General features: G+C 41.6%; 1 long non-coding RNA gene across 3 annotated transcripts in view; it reads right to left on the bottom strand.

Annotated features, from left to right (window-relative positions):
- Positions 1–249: 249 nt before the first annotated feature.
- Positions 250–11,403, bottom strand: part of LOC114612487 — a 13,660-nt gene continuing 2,506 nt past the window's right edge. The window contains exons 1-4 of one of the 3 annotated variants that reach the window (XR_003710029.1): positions 3,509–3,588; positions 1,852–2,006; positions 602–746; positions 250–383 (exon numbers count right to left, since the gene is read on the bottom strand). This is a non-coding gene — a long non-coding RNA (uncharacterized LOC114612487). Of the gene's footprint in view, positions 384–601; positions 747–1,851; positions 2,007–3,353; positions 3,438–3,508; positions 3,589–11,403 lie in introns of those variants that run through there. The other 2 variants (XR_003710030.1, XR_003710028.1) reach the window with 2 other exon arrangements.

Here is an 11,403-nt window from a genome sequence, read left to right as displayed (position 1 = left end):
TTCTCCTCTATGTTGCTGCCCTTCTCAGTTACTGACTTTTCATCTACATCCTGAATTGATTTCCTTACTTCATTTATCTGCTTTTTCCTCCTTTGAAGTCATTGATGTTTTTGTCTTTTTATGTAGACTTTGAGATCTTTGTCCAGCTTTTCAAACCATTTCTGTATCTCTGGGTTAGGTAATTAAGAAGTAATGATCTCTTGGAGATTTCATATGGCTTTGCCTTTTTGCATTTCTTGTGTTTATATATTGTTTCAGGTCACTATTCTGGTCTCTTTTGGGGGGGGGGTTCTTAGTGAATTGTTGACTCATTAAGAGTTTAATCTATCATAGGATTCAGAAAGGTGACATCAGCCTGCTGTGACAACCAAATTCAGAAATCACTGTCCAAAAGAAAGTGTGCAGCATTAGAACCCCGTTGGGTTTTCAAAAACATTGACACTGAATTTATCAATTGCAACCAACAGGACTTAATTCTCAAAATAGTCAAGTTGCTGATCTATTAGATTTATATAAGTGTAAAAAAATACACCATCATAAAGCTTTAAGTAGACTTCAGAGAGAGGATGTTTTAAATATCTAGCATATGACAATAACTTACTTTATACACACACACACCCATGGGATGAAAGACTGGATTGTCTAATCCACCTGAGTAAGATAGAGCCAGGCCTTTGTCCTTTGTCCTTCTGCCCTTCCCCAGAGTCAGATGGTGGTGTCCCTTAGTAAGGGTCATGGTAACAATGCTAAAAAAAAAAAAAAAAAAAAAGAAAGAAAGAAAGAAAATTAAAGGATAAAACAAATCAGAATGTATATGGTTTGTTTTGGTTTTGAGATAGGGGTTCAGTAGCTCAGGTTTAACTCAAATTCCCTTTTTCAGAAAGGATGACCTTGAACTCCTGATCTGCCTCCTCTGCCTCCTCTGCCTCCCCAGAACTGAGATTAGAGGCATATCTACTTACCCAGACTGGGAATTGAACCCAGGGCTTTACGAATGTGAGGCAAGCACTCTATCAACTGAGCTAATGCTCCAATCCTGTATTTTGCTTTATTACATATAACTAATAGTCTAGCACCATAACATGGTGGCAGGCATGGAGAAGTCATTGCCTCCTTAGGTGTAAGCCAGAGCGGTCTTCTTTGGTTTTCATCTGGCTACTTCACTCTGGGTGAGGCCGTACCAAGTGTCCACTCTCCAGCTTAGCTATGGACTAAGTGCTGAAGACAGTTTTCTGACTTCAGCAGAATGAGGTCAGGGGTCAAATCCATTTTTGGAACCTGCTCAGAACATTTCCTAAATTCTGGCTTCCGAAGTGTAACCCGAAACACAGATGCATGAGCCCCTAGTGTCCCCAGGGTGCTGAGCGTGCCTAGGGATACAGAACTTATGGGCAAGGACAGAAGTGCCCTTTGCAGTTGGGACAAGACATGACCCCAGAGGCTCGTGAACGAGAAACACTTGAGGACACTTGGTCTCCAGTTGGTGTCACTGTTCGGTGAGGGTATGGAACCTTTAGGAATTACAGCCTTGCAGGAGAAAGGCTGGCTTTGAGGTTTCGTAAATTTGCGCCGCTTCCTGTTCCCTTTAACCCACTTCCTGTTCCCTTTAACCCACTTCCTGTTCCCTTTAACCCACTTCCTGTTCTCTCTGCTTCTCTGTGTGGATGAAAATTTGATCGGCCAGCGTCTTGCCCCCACAGACATGCTTTCCCCGACAGCCTGCCTTTCAGCTGTGGAAGACTCTATTTCTCTGGAATAGCTAAGATGAAGCCCTTTATCCTCCACATTGGTTTTGGTCATGGTATTTTATCACGGCAACAGGAAAATAACTAATAAACATTCTTTCCTCACAGTGATTGTCTGGGCTTCTTTAGGAAATGATGCGGATCGGGATGGAGGCCAGAGACAGGGTCCATCAAGCTTTAGTGAGCAGACGGGACATCAAGGAGTCAGAGGTTGACAATACCACGTTTAAAACCATCCTTGCACGCTGTTGTGAAGGGATCCTGTGAAGATAGAGGCGTGGAACATAGAGTTTTAAACACTAAATAAAATTCTAAATATTTAGACATATGCTAAGGAAGCTTCCATTTGTACCCTTCTGAGCCTCACGAACTATACTGTACTTCTAAAAATCATAGAAAAATATGATAAAGCAATGGGTTTCAGATTTATATAATATTTATAAAAATCAACTGAGATTTTTATAAAAAAAAAAACACACACACACACACAAAGCTAGGCTGAAACCTTTCATCCATTCAAATTCCATTGGCTTGTATTAGGACTTGAAATGAATTTTTACTAATTTTTAAATTTGGTTTGGTTTAGTTTTGTTTGTTTGACTGACTGACTGATTGATTGATTGATTGTGTCCTGCTATGTAGCCCAGCATAGCCTTGAAATAAATGTGCCTCCTCCCACTGCCTACTACAGGCTTCCTTGTGCTAGGATTATAGGCACAAGTCACCACACCTGGCTTTCCTGACTGGTTTTAACAGAGGTGGTCCAATTGCTGTCTAATCTTGGAGAATTCTTAGTGGAGCTGGTAATCTCATTTACAAACAAATGAAAGTCAGTAACTAAAGGACAATTTTGAACTATTATCAACAAAGCACACACTCAACTTGATATATAGTCAAAATTAAAATATATTAAGCACTGTTGTTCCCTACCACATAGTCTCCTTGGAGGTTAGCATTGTAGCCTAAGCAAGCAGCTATCACTCACAAGACTTTGACACTAATTTTTTTTCACAGCCTTTGGAGCCACATCCAAAATCCAATCTCATTCTTCCACATCACAGTTTGCATTTGACAGAAAGCAGCCTTAGCCAGAAGGATGGTGCATATTACTTAGCAGATTTAGTTCCTGTATTTTCCAAGTCATATAAGTAATAAAAGAAGATCTATTATATAAACATACCTGTTTATTTCAGCTTCCTATGGAAACTATACTAACATGAGGCTGGAGGAGGGGCACCAATTTACACAGACAAAGAAAGTGAGGGAGAAGACTCCGGGAGGTTACAGGAGTCACTGGTAAGGGAACCCGGAAGCAAGTGGAGAGGTGTCCCTGAGGTGGTGGCAAAGAAAGCTGGATCCTGAGCCAAAGGAATACAAAGGGGCAGGCTGATTTGACCTCTGAACCCTGCTTCAGGAGTCAGAGGTCACAGGTAACTCTAAAGATGAATGTGGGTTTTGGAAACAAACATCAGAAAACATAGACTAGTTGGTGTGACCAATAAACAGTATCATCGATTTCTTATTGGGAGAAAGAAGTCACAGTTGGAGCAGCATCTCTGCCTTCCTAAGTTCCATTGGCTCTGCCTTCCTCTGGGAATTGAATCTGACCTCAGTTTGGCTCCTTTGACAGTGGCAAGAAGATCCCCTCAGTTCCCAATGAGACAGTGAACCAAGGACCGTATTTGATGGTGCTCTCAAACACAAGGTAGCATTTTTCAGAAGCCACTTCCTCTGCTGTTCTTGTCACCTGTCCAGAATCATACCTCATCCCCGTGCCGAACCCTTGACTGATGGAGACTATTCAAGAACCAGGCTCTGGGGCTGGGGCCACCCTGCCAAATAAAAAGGAGAGGCTAGAAAGGGTAGTATGAACACCTGAACAAAGTATCAGTGAGCAGGAAGAGGCCAGAAGAGCAGAGCTAACTAAGAGGAGGCAACCACACAGAATGGAATCGTAGTCAAGATTAATGCTGTAAATTAAAATCCAGCCATTAGTAATGTAATCTTGTCTTTGGAAGTAATTTTAAGAAATGTGTTTCAATATGGAAATTTCAGAGGTCCATCACAACATGATTTCAATTTGAGTAATTTCTCAGCCATTGTTTCAAACATCTGTTAACTCTGTGTCCCTCCCCCACCATCGCCTACCACAAGCTTTCAGTGAGGATAGGAAGATTGTTCAGCAGGTAAGAGGCTCGGGTGTGAGAGCCTGAGTTCTGGATCTAGAACTCATATAAAGCCAGCTCTGGGTAGGATGGGGGAGGGATCTGTAATGTCAGTGCTCTGTGACAGAGAGATTAGGAGGTGGAGAAGCAGATGGCTAGGAATGTGCACCCTACACAGCAGAGAGACCTTGTTGTCTCAATCAAGATGGAAGGCAAGGACTGATACCCACGGTTGTTCTCTGACCTCCACACCTAAGCTGTGACTTATGTCACACACACACACACACACACACACACACACACACACAGAGAGAGAGAGAGAGAGAGAGAGAGAGAGAGAGAGAGAGAGAGAGAGAGAGAGAGAGAGAGAGAACACAACAATAATCACCTAAATCACCTATGGACAGAAGCTACAGCATTCTGAACCCTGTTCTGAACCCCGTTTTGCCCACTTCAACTCCACCGAAGGCTGTGATCTGTGGGCATGAGATGGTCCTGGCGATAGATGCTCAGATTGAGAGTAATTAAAAGGTGTTAACGGTATAGGAGGTGGGAAGCAGTGCAAGCCCAACTGAGGCATTTAGCTATTATATTGCTGCACCCTTTTAGGGCTTCTTTCAGCTTATAAATATTAATTTAAAGACTACCAACAAGGAGTAAACAGATTTGGGCATAAAACTTCCTGTCAGGGGTGATTTATATCCAATAAAAGGAGGGCAGGATAGAGAAAGCCTGCTTCGCTAAGTTTACGATAGACAGTGAAATAGTACCATCAAAATGAAAAGGATTGCAGTGTCGGCCGTGTGGGTGTCTCCCTTCTTAATAAGCAGTGGCCGGAGCTGTATTGTTTGCTTTTATCAGGGCCTCACAGGGCTGAGGGAAACTTCTGGATTGCTCACTGAACATGTACAGATTTATAGGCTCAGGGCCTGAGCATGAGCGAGATCATTGGGACTTAAAAGATAATAGCACCAGCTAGAAAATTAAAACAGCTCTCTCCACTTACCTGTCATCAGTTCATGGCGCCTGCTCTTCCTACGCCCTACAGTAGTGTAGGGATGTGTTAGAAGTAAGATCTTCCATGAAGGAAAGACTCCATGCCAGAAGAATTTGCAGCCAAGTCCACAGGTCTACAGGAGCCCTGCCTCCATGTGTATGAAAGTGATGCCAACAAAATGGTTTTGCAGAGACTGGGACAATGGTTCATGCAGTACATGAAGACGTGAGTTCAAATGGATCCCCAGTAAATGCATAAAAAAGATGCTGAGTGTCAGGACATCTATGACCCCAGCTGTTGGGAGACAGGAAGGTTGGCTATCCCAAAGTCCTGAAAAGTCCAAGTGGGCAGGAACCAGCAACATACAGAATAACCCATACCCTCAAGCCAGTAGACCCCTAGTAACAAGAGATGCATATCTATGAATCAAGTAAGTCTAGGTGAAGGAAGAGGGCAAGGTATCATGGCTCACCCCAGGCTTTTAAGTGGAAATATCTGTGTGTTACATCTCACTTAGGAACTGAAGCAGCACTGTCTTTCTCAGTGGTGTGGTGTGATGGGATGGGGACCCAGACAATTAAAACTTCTTTCTTGTGTCCACATGGCTAGAGAAAGATGCCTTTACGTATGAATAACTGTATATCTACTATAAGTATAGACATATACTTCCTGGTTCATCAGAACGTCTAGCTTTAATACAGCTTACCCTTTTTGTTAACGTTGCTGGTTTGGATATACAATAAAAGCAAAACCTCACTTTGTAAACTTTTTAACTGTGTATGTGCCCATGCCTCTGTGTGTGGTGTATACACTCACATGTGCTTGTGTATGTGCCCATGCCTCTGTGTGTGGTGTGTGCACTCACGCTTGCTTGTGTATGTGTGTGTGCTCATGCCTGTGCATCTGCATGTGCATATATATATACACACCTCTGTGTGTGTGTATGCATATGTGTGTGTGTGTGCACATGTGCATATGTGTCTGTGTGTGTGTGTGTGTGTGTCTGTGTGTCTATGTGTGCTTAGAAGGGCAAGATGCACTTGGTGGCCAGAAACATTAGAGTCACAAGCAGTTGTGACTCTCCCAGTGGGTGTTAAGAACCAAACTGGAGTTCTCTGTGGCACTGCTGTGCTCCTAACTGATGAGTTGTCTCTACTGCCCACAACTGCATTCCTGCTTCCCGTGGCTGCATCATCTGACTGGTTCTGTTGTGGGTACTCATGGTGAACCAGACACAAGATGGTCAGTCTGTTGGGAGTTATTATTTTCCGGATGTAGGAGGTACTATGTCCATTCTCCTATGTTCTCAGGGACAGTTGAACACCCTGTTCAGACTCTTCCCCAGGAGGGATGATGCCATATGGCTAAGTTTTTACCTATCCTTATTTTAAAGATTATAAAATTGTTCCTTTTAGGCCATTATAGGGACTTATATAAAAAGTGCTAAGTCTGATGGCGTTCATCATAAAACACACGGAGGTATTCCCAAAGTTCCACTTGGAGATAACACCTAGATTAAAAATAATGGGGATGGATTTGTGGCAGGCAGGAAGCCTGGAATGAGACGCTACTGTGCTTAAAGAGGACAGTATGGTTGAACAAAGCTTGTACGATGGAATTAACATGAAACAAAGGCCCTCCGAGGAAGATCAGTCTGAAAAGGAATGAGGAATCCATAAAACTTTGTTTAATTTATGGGATTGATATGCTGCTGACCAGTAAGTATAACGTCCCGTTCCCCTGGACCTCACCATCAGTCATGTATCACTTGTCAGTAACCGGGAATGCACTAGGAACGTAATGGCTCCGGTAATATTTCTGTTCCCACCGCAGCTTTACTGCACCCGTGAAACTCTGCAATCTTTAAATTCCCTCACTGTTAACATCTGCTGGAACGTTATTGGTCCCAGCATAGCCACGCTGCTCAGAAATTACATTTAGCAGAGTAGTTAATTCTGAGGGTGTAATTCTAGAAACAACCGTGACTGAAAGGAGTGTACACTCGCCCAGTGGCTGTGTTTCCTCTAGGGCTTTCCTTTTTTTCGTATCTGTCTTGTATCATGAGCTCATTGGCTTGAGAGTGTGCCCTTTAAGAGCTAGTGAGATGGATAGATAATAGGTAGGTAGATAGATAGATAGATAGATAGATAGATAGATGACTATAGATACACAGTTTGGTATTGTTCAACGAACACCATTTACACACTGGCAGTTACTATTTCATACTTCCAATTCTCTCTTTTCCTATAATATTTAAATTTCTTTTTCAAAAGACTTCTTTATTATTTTAAATTATGTAAATGTGTGTTTCTAAATGTGGTGATGTGTATATTAGTGAAGGCATCCTCAGAGGTCAAAAGCATCAGATGCCCTGAAGGAGTTCTGGTGCTCTAGAGCCATCTGACATAGGCCCTGGGAACTAAACTCAGGTCCTCTGAAAGAGCATCAAGTGCTCATACAATCGAGCTGTCTCTCCAGCCTCAGAGCCTTTTCAGTGAAAGGAAATATCATGATGAGATTTGACTGTGAGCAATTAACAATTTGAATTAGGATATGAAGCAAATCTTTCTGAATTGAATGCATTTTACTACCTCCCTGAGGTAATTGGACTATTTTGAACCATAACAGTTCTTCACATAAGAAAAGAATTAGGACGTTGCTTGTGGTTTCTGTTAACAACTATATATTTATTCTACAATGATAAGGCAATTAATTTTTTTAAAAACTACTATACAAAGCTACCTTTGTGGTTAATGTGAGTGCATTGACATGATATTAATTGTACTTTTTAATGGTGTACACATCTCATATCAATGTGTTTTATTATAACATAAACATTTATATTTTATTTAATGAAAAATGATTCTTAAGTATCTTAAAATGTAGATATTTCAGATCTAGTGGATGCTTTGGTAAATAGCTTGGTAAACGGTAAAAAAATTTTCTGCTCCAGAAAATACTCTTTAATTAAAATTAAACGTTTTAATTATTAAATGTAATTATATTAATTTTATTATATTTAATTTATAATATATTTAATTATATTAAAGTTCAACTTGTTTTATTATCAAATATAAATACATAAAAGTAATTTAAATATTGAGCAAACTATTTGGCTTATATTGTTTTCTGATTTTGTTGGGAGCAATGGTGTTTTAAAACCAGCTAGTGGCACACAAGGATCTATGAAAGAGGAAAAACCACGTGGGGTCTCCTTGCTGTTGAATGTGTATAGATCTTCCTCAAATGTACAAGGTCCTTGCTCAAGCCGATGTCATGAAGCAGGATGTAGTTAGAGACAATGATAACAGTTCTCTGCGTGTGACTCTATGTGCTGCCACCCAAGGATCTCCACAGTTGAGCCATGCAAGTGCTTAATGTCTGTTGAGGTTAGACTCTCAGCTGTCCCTGCAGGAGACACACCCTGCAGGGTGTGAGCATATGATGGGGATTAAGACTTTCCTTATAATGCTGAGTGGATTTAGCCTCAACTTACTTTCCCTCTGCACCACAAGGAGGCCTCATCTTCTCTGGGTTTCCTACTATCAGGACAAGAGCAATTCCACACAGTACTCAGATGCCTCTGGGCAGAATTTCCTCACTCTCTACTACTCTCCTCCACTTACCTGCCTGCCCTCTTGCTTGGATCCTCCCACATATCTTTATTCAGTCTCTGTCTCTCTCTGTCTCTCTGTCTCTGTCTCTGTCTCTCTCTCTCTGTCTCTGTGTGTGTGTGTGTGTGTGTGTGTATGTGTGTGTGTGTGTACATTTGTGAAGGTACTCACTAATACCAATAAAGGGCACGAGATCCTCCAGGGATGGAGTAACAGAAGATTGTTACTACCACGTGAATTCTGGGAACTGAACTCCCACCCCCTAGAAGAGCTCTTAACTGTTAAGGCATCTCTACAGAACCTTGGGTGACTGTGGCTAGCATGCGGCCTGCAAAGATGTGCCAAGTCAAACATGTTCAGCAAGTATGTGGCCCACTCCTGCCTCTGGCATGTCACCTGAGTGTGGCACCTGCACTATGTCCTATCCTCAACTCTGCTTGAGCTCCCATCTTCCCTCCTGTGTCCCACAGTGTCCCTACAGTTGCCTTCACCTTTCTATGTCTTACATTTTAGCTTCCCAAAACTCAATCTTCTTTTCTCATACTGATGTTCAAAGGTTGACGTTATGAAAACATTATTTATTTTATAAGGTTTGGTTATCCTTTGTGACTAACAGAAATTTATAATACAAGCTCTAGATATAATCTAACCTCCTACATGCGTGCAGGAATTCTTAGGTTTGAGAGAGATCCATGTATATCCTGATTAATGAACAGCAGCAAAGGCTAACTTGCTCGCCAGCTTTCCAGTGTCCAATTCTAATAACGTGAAGGATCGTGTTTCCCATCCCCTTCCTCTTCTTCATTATTGCTAGAAAACTAAAAGTGTCTGGCATTATATTTATTGAGGCAAGATGAATTTAAGGAAAGGGAGAATGTAAGAGAGATGAGGCTATTTACAGTTGTTATTTTGGTGTTTTCTGTGGGTATGAGGGAGAGAGAGGAGGGAGGAGACGAGGGTTTCTTTCTTTTTCATCTCTTCAACACTTGTCAGTGCTAACTGCACGTGAACAGGCTCCATCAAGAGACCTCAAAGGACCCGGTAGAAAAGGATACCCTTGCTTTATGGAGCCCCTTCCTGCTTCTGATCCCTCTGTAGCCTTCAGCCCTAATTAACTGAGATCCCATGTCACGTGGTCTTTAGTGCATATATGTTCAGCAGGCTTCAGACAGAAGACTCGGCAATTTTTTCAGGCAGCTTTTTCTTCAGATGGTGTATGTTTTCATATCCCATGTGTGCTCAGCTTCCTTCTCTCCTCAATGTATCTACTCGGAGATAGAGTGTTCAGTTACTTCCCTGAGGTACCTCACAGGAGCTTCAATTCACACACTTGGAAACAAAGTATGAACTTTTTCAGAAGTACAAATGAAACATTTTAGCTACATGAATTTGCATCACAATATGCAAATCTGCAACACTGTGACATCAGAACTGAATCAAGGGATCCCAAGGTCAGCACTACAGGTCACATGTTTGTCACCCAGAGCACATTTCTATCTTTGTTAAAAAGAAAAAAAAAATCCTTACTTATCCTTACTTATTTCAGGGCAGTAAAAACGGCTGTTGAAAGGGTTCCTTAGGAAGATATTACCAGAAATTTGAATGTGAAAAGAGAGTCATAAATCACAAACCTTGAATAATTTTAACAATACTAGGATAACAGTAGAATGTATGGTCTGGGTTTGGAAGTCTCCCTTATGTGAGACAAATTTCCTGTTAGAAAGAGGCCCAGTCTTTGTTGATCAAAGTGTCCATAACATCTGCTGAGCAGTTTAACAGACAGAAGAAAGCTAGGTATTTGGCACAGGCCAGAACCAGCAAGACTGAAGAGTAAAAAGATTTAAAAGCGTCAAAAATGAGCCCACAGTCATTCATGAAATAACTATCTCAATTGAATCTTCTATAAAATGCTGCCCTGAGTTCTGTGTACCTTCAACAATAGTTAGGGGGCAACGACTTTATATTCAGTTATCTGAGAACTCTTAGGTACAAATGTGAGATAAATCTCAGCTTCTGTGTCCAAGAACTGCAAGTCTTGCTACAGGGCAAACACATGATTACAGTCCAGCTCAAGGAAATCCATTGCAGAGAAACACCAGTGCCAACTGTGTCTCATGGGGGAGAAAGAGAGGGAGGGAGAGATGGAGGGTGGGAGGGAGGGAGGGAGGGAGGGAGGGAGGGAGGGAGGGAGGGAGGACAGGCTGCAGAAGGGATGAACTGGGCACAAGGACACACACTATTGTCCTAGCACTTGAGAAACTCAGGCAGAATCAGGAGTTTGGAGCCAGCCTAAGCTACATAGTGTGACCAGTCAAGAATAAACAGCAAGGCTTTCTCTCAAAAAGCAAAATTAAAGATAAAAACAAATAAAAGAAACAAAAAGCCTGAGGAATCCAGATAGGAGAACATTCCAGAAAGGAGCCACATATCCTGCTGAGACTTGAGGTTTCTTCTACTTTTGTTAGGATTGGAGTATACTCGTGGGTTCTAAGTGAGTATTACCTTGAGAATCCTGCTAAGGTCTCTATGAATGTCAGTGTGAAGAAGAGAGCTGGTGAGCCAACAGGCACTGACTAGATCTAGTAGGGAGGACGAAGGCATGCATGGCACATGATCTTCCACTGTAGACTCTGGGAATCTATCCCCAGCCTATCGAGCATCTCTTTATCACCTATTTATTATATGTCTATCAATTTTCTATATGCCATCTATTTATCTTTCTGATATATCATTTATCTGTCATCCAGCTACCATCTATCTTCTATTATCATCTGCCATCTATCTATCTATCTATCTATCTATCTATCTATCTATCTCATACAGACACACACACACACATATATATGTATATATATGTATGTATATACATACATATACATACA

This window comes from Grammomys surdaster, unplaced genomic scaffold (genome assembly GCF_004785775.1).
Source record: "Grammomys surdaster isolate TR1022 unplaced genomic scaffold, NIH_TR_1.0 130, whole genome shotgun sequence".
Classification (NCBI taxonomy): domain Eukaryota; kingdom Metazoa; phylum Chordata; class Mammalia; order Rodentia; family Muridae; genus Grammomys; species Grammomys surdaster.
Note: the sequence above shows the minus strand (reverse complement) of the source record. Positions and strands in the feature narration are given on the sequence as shown.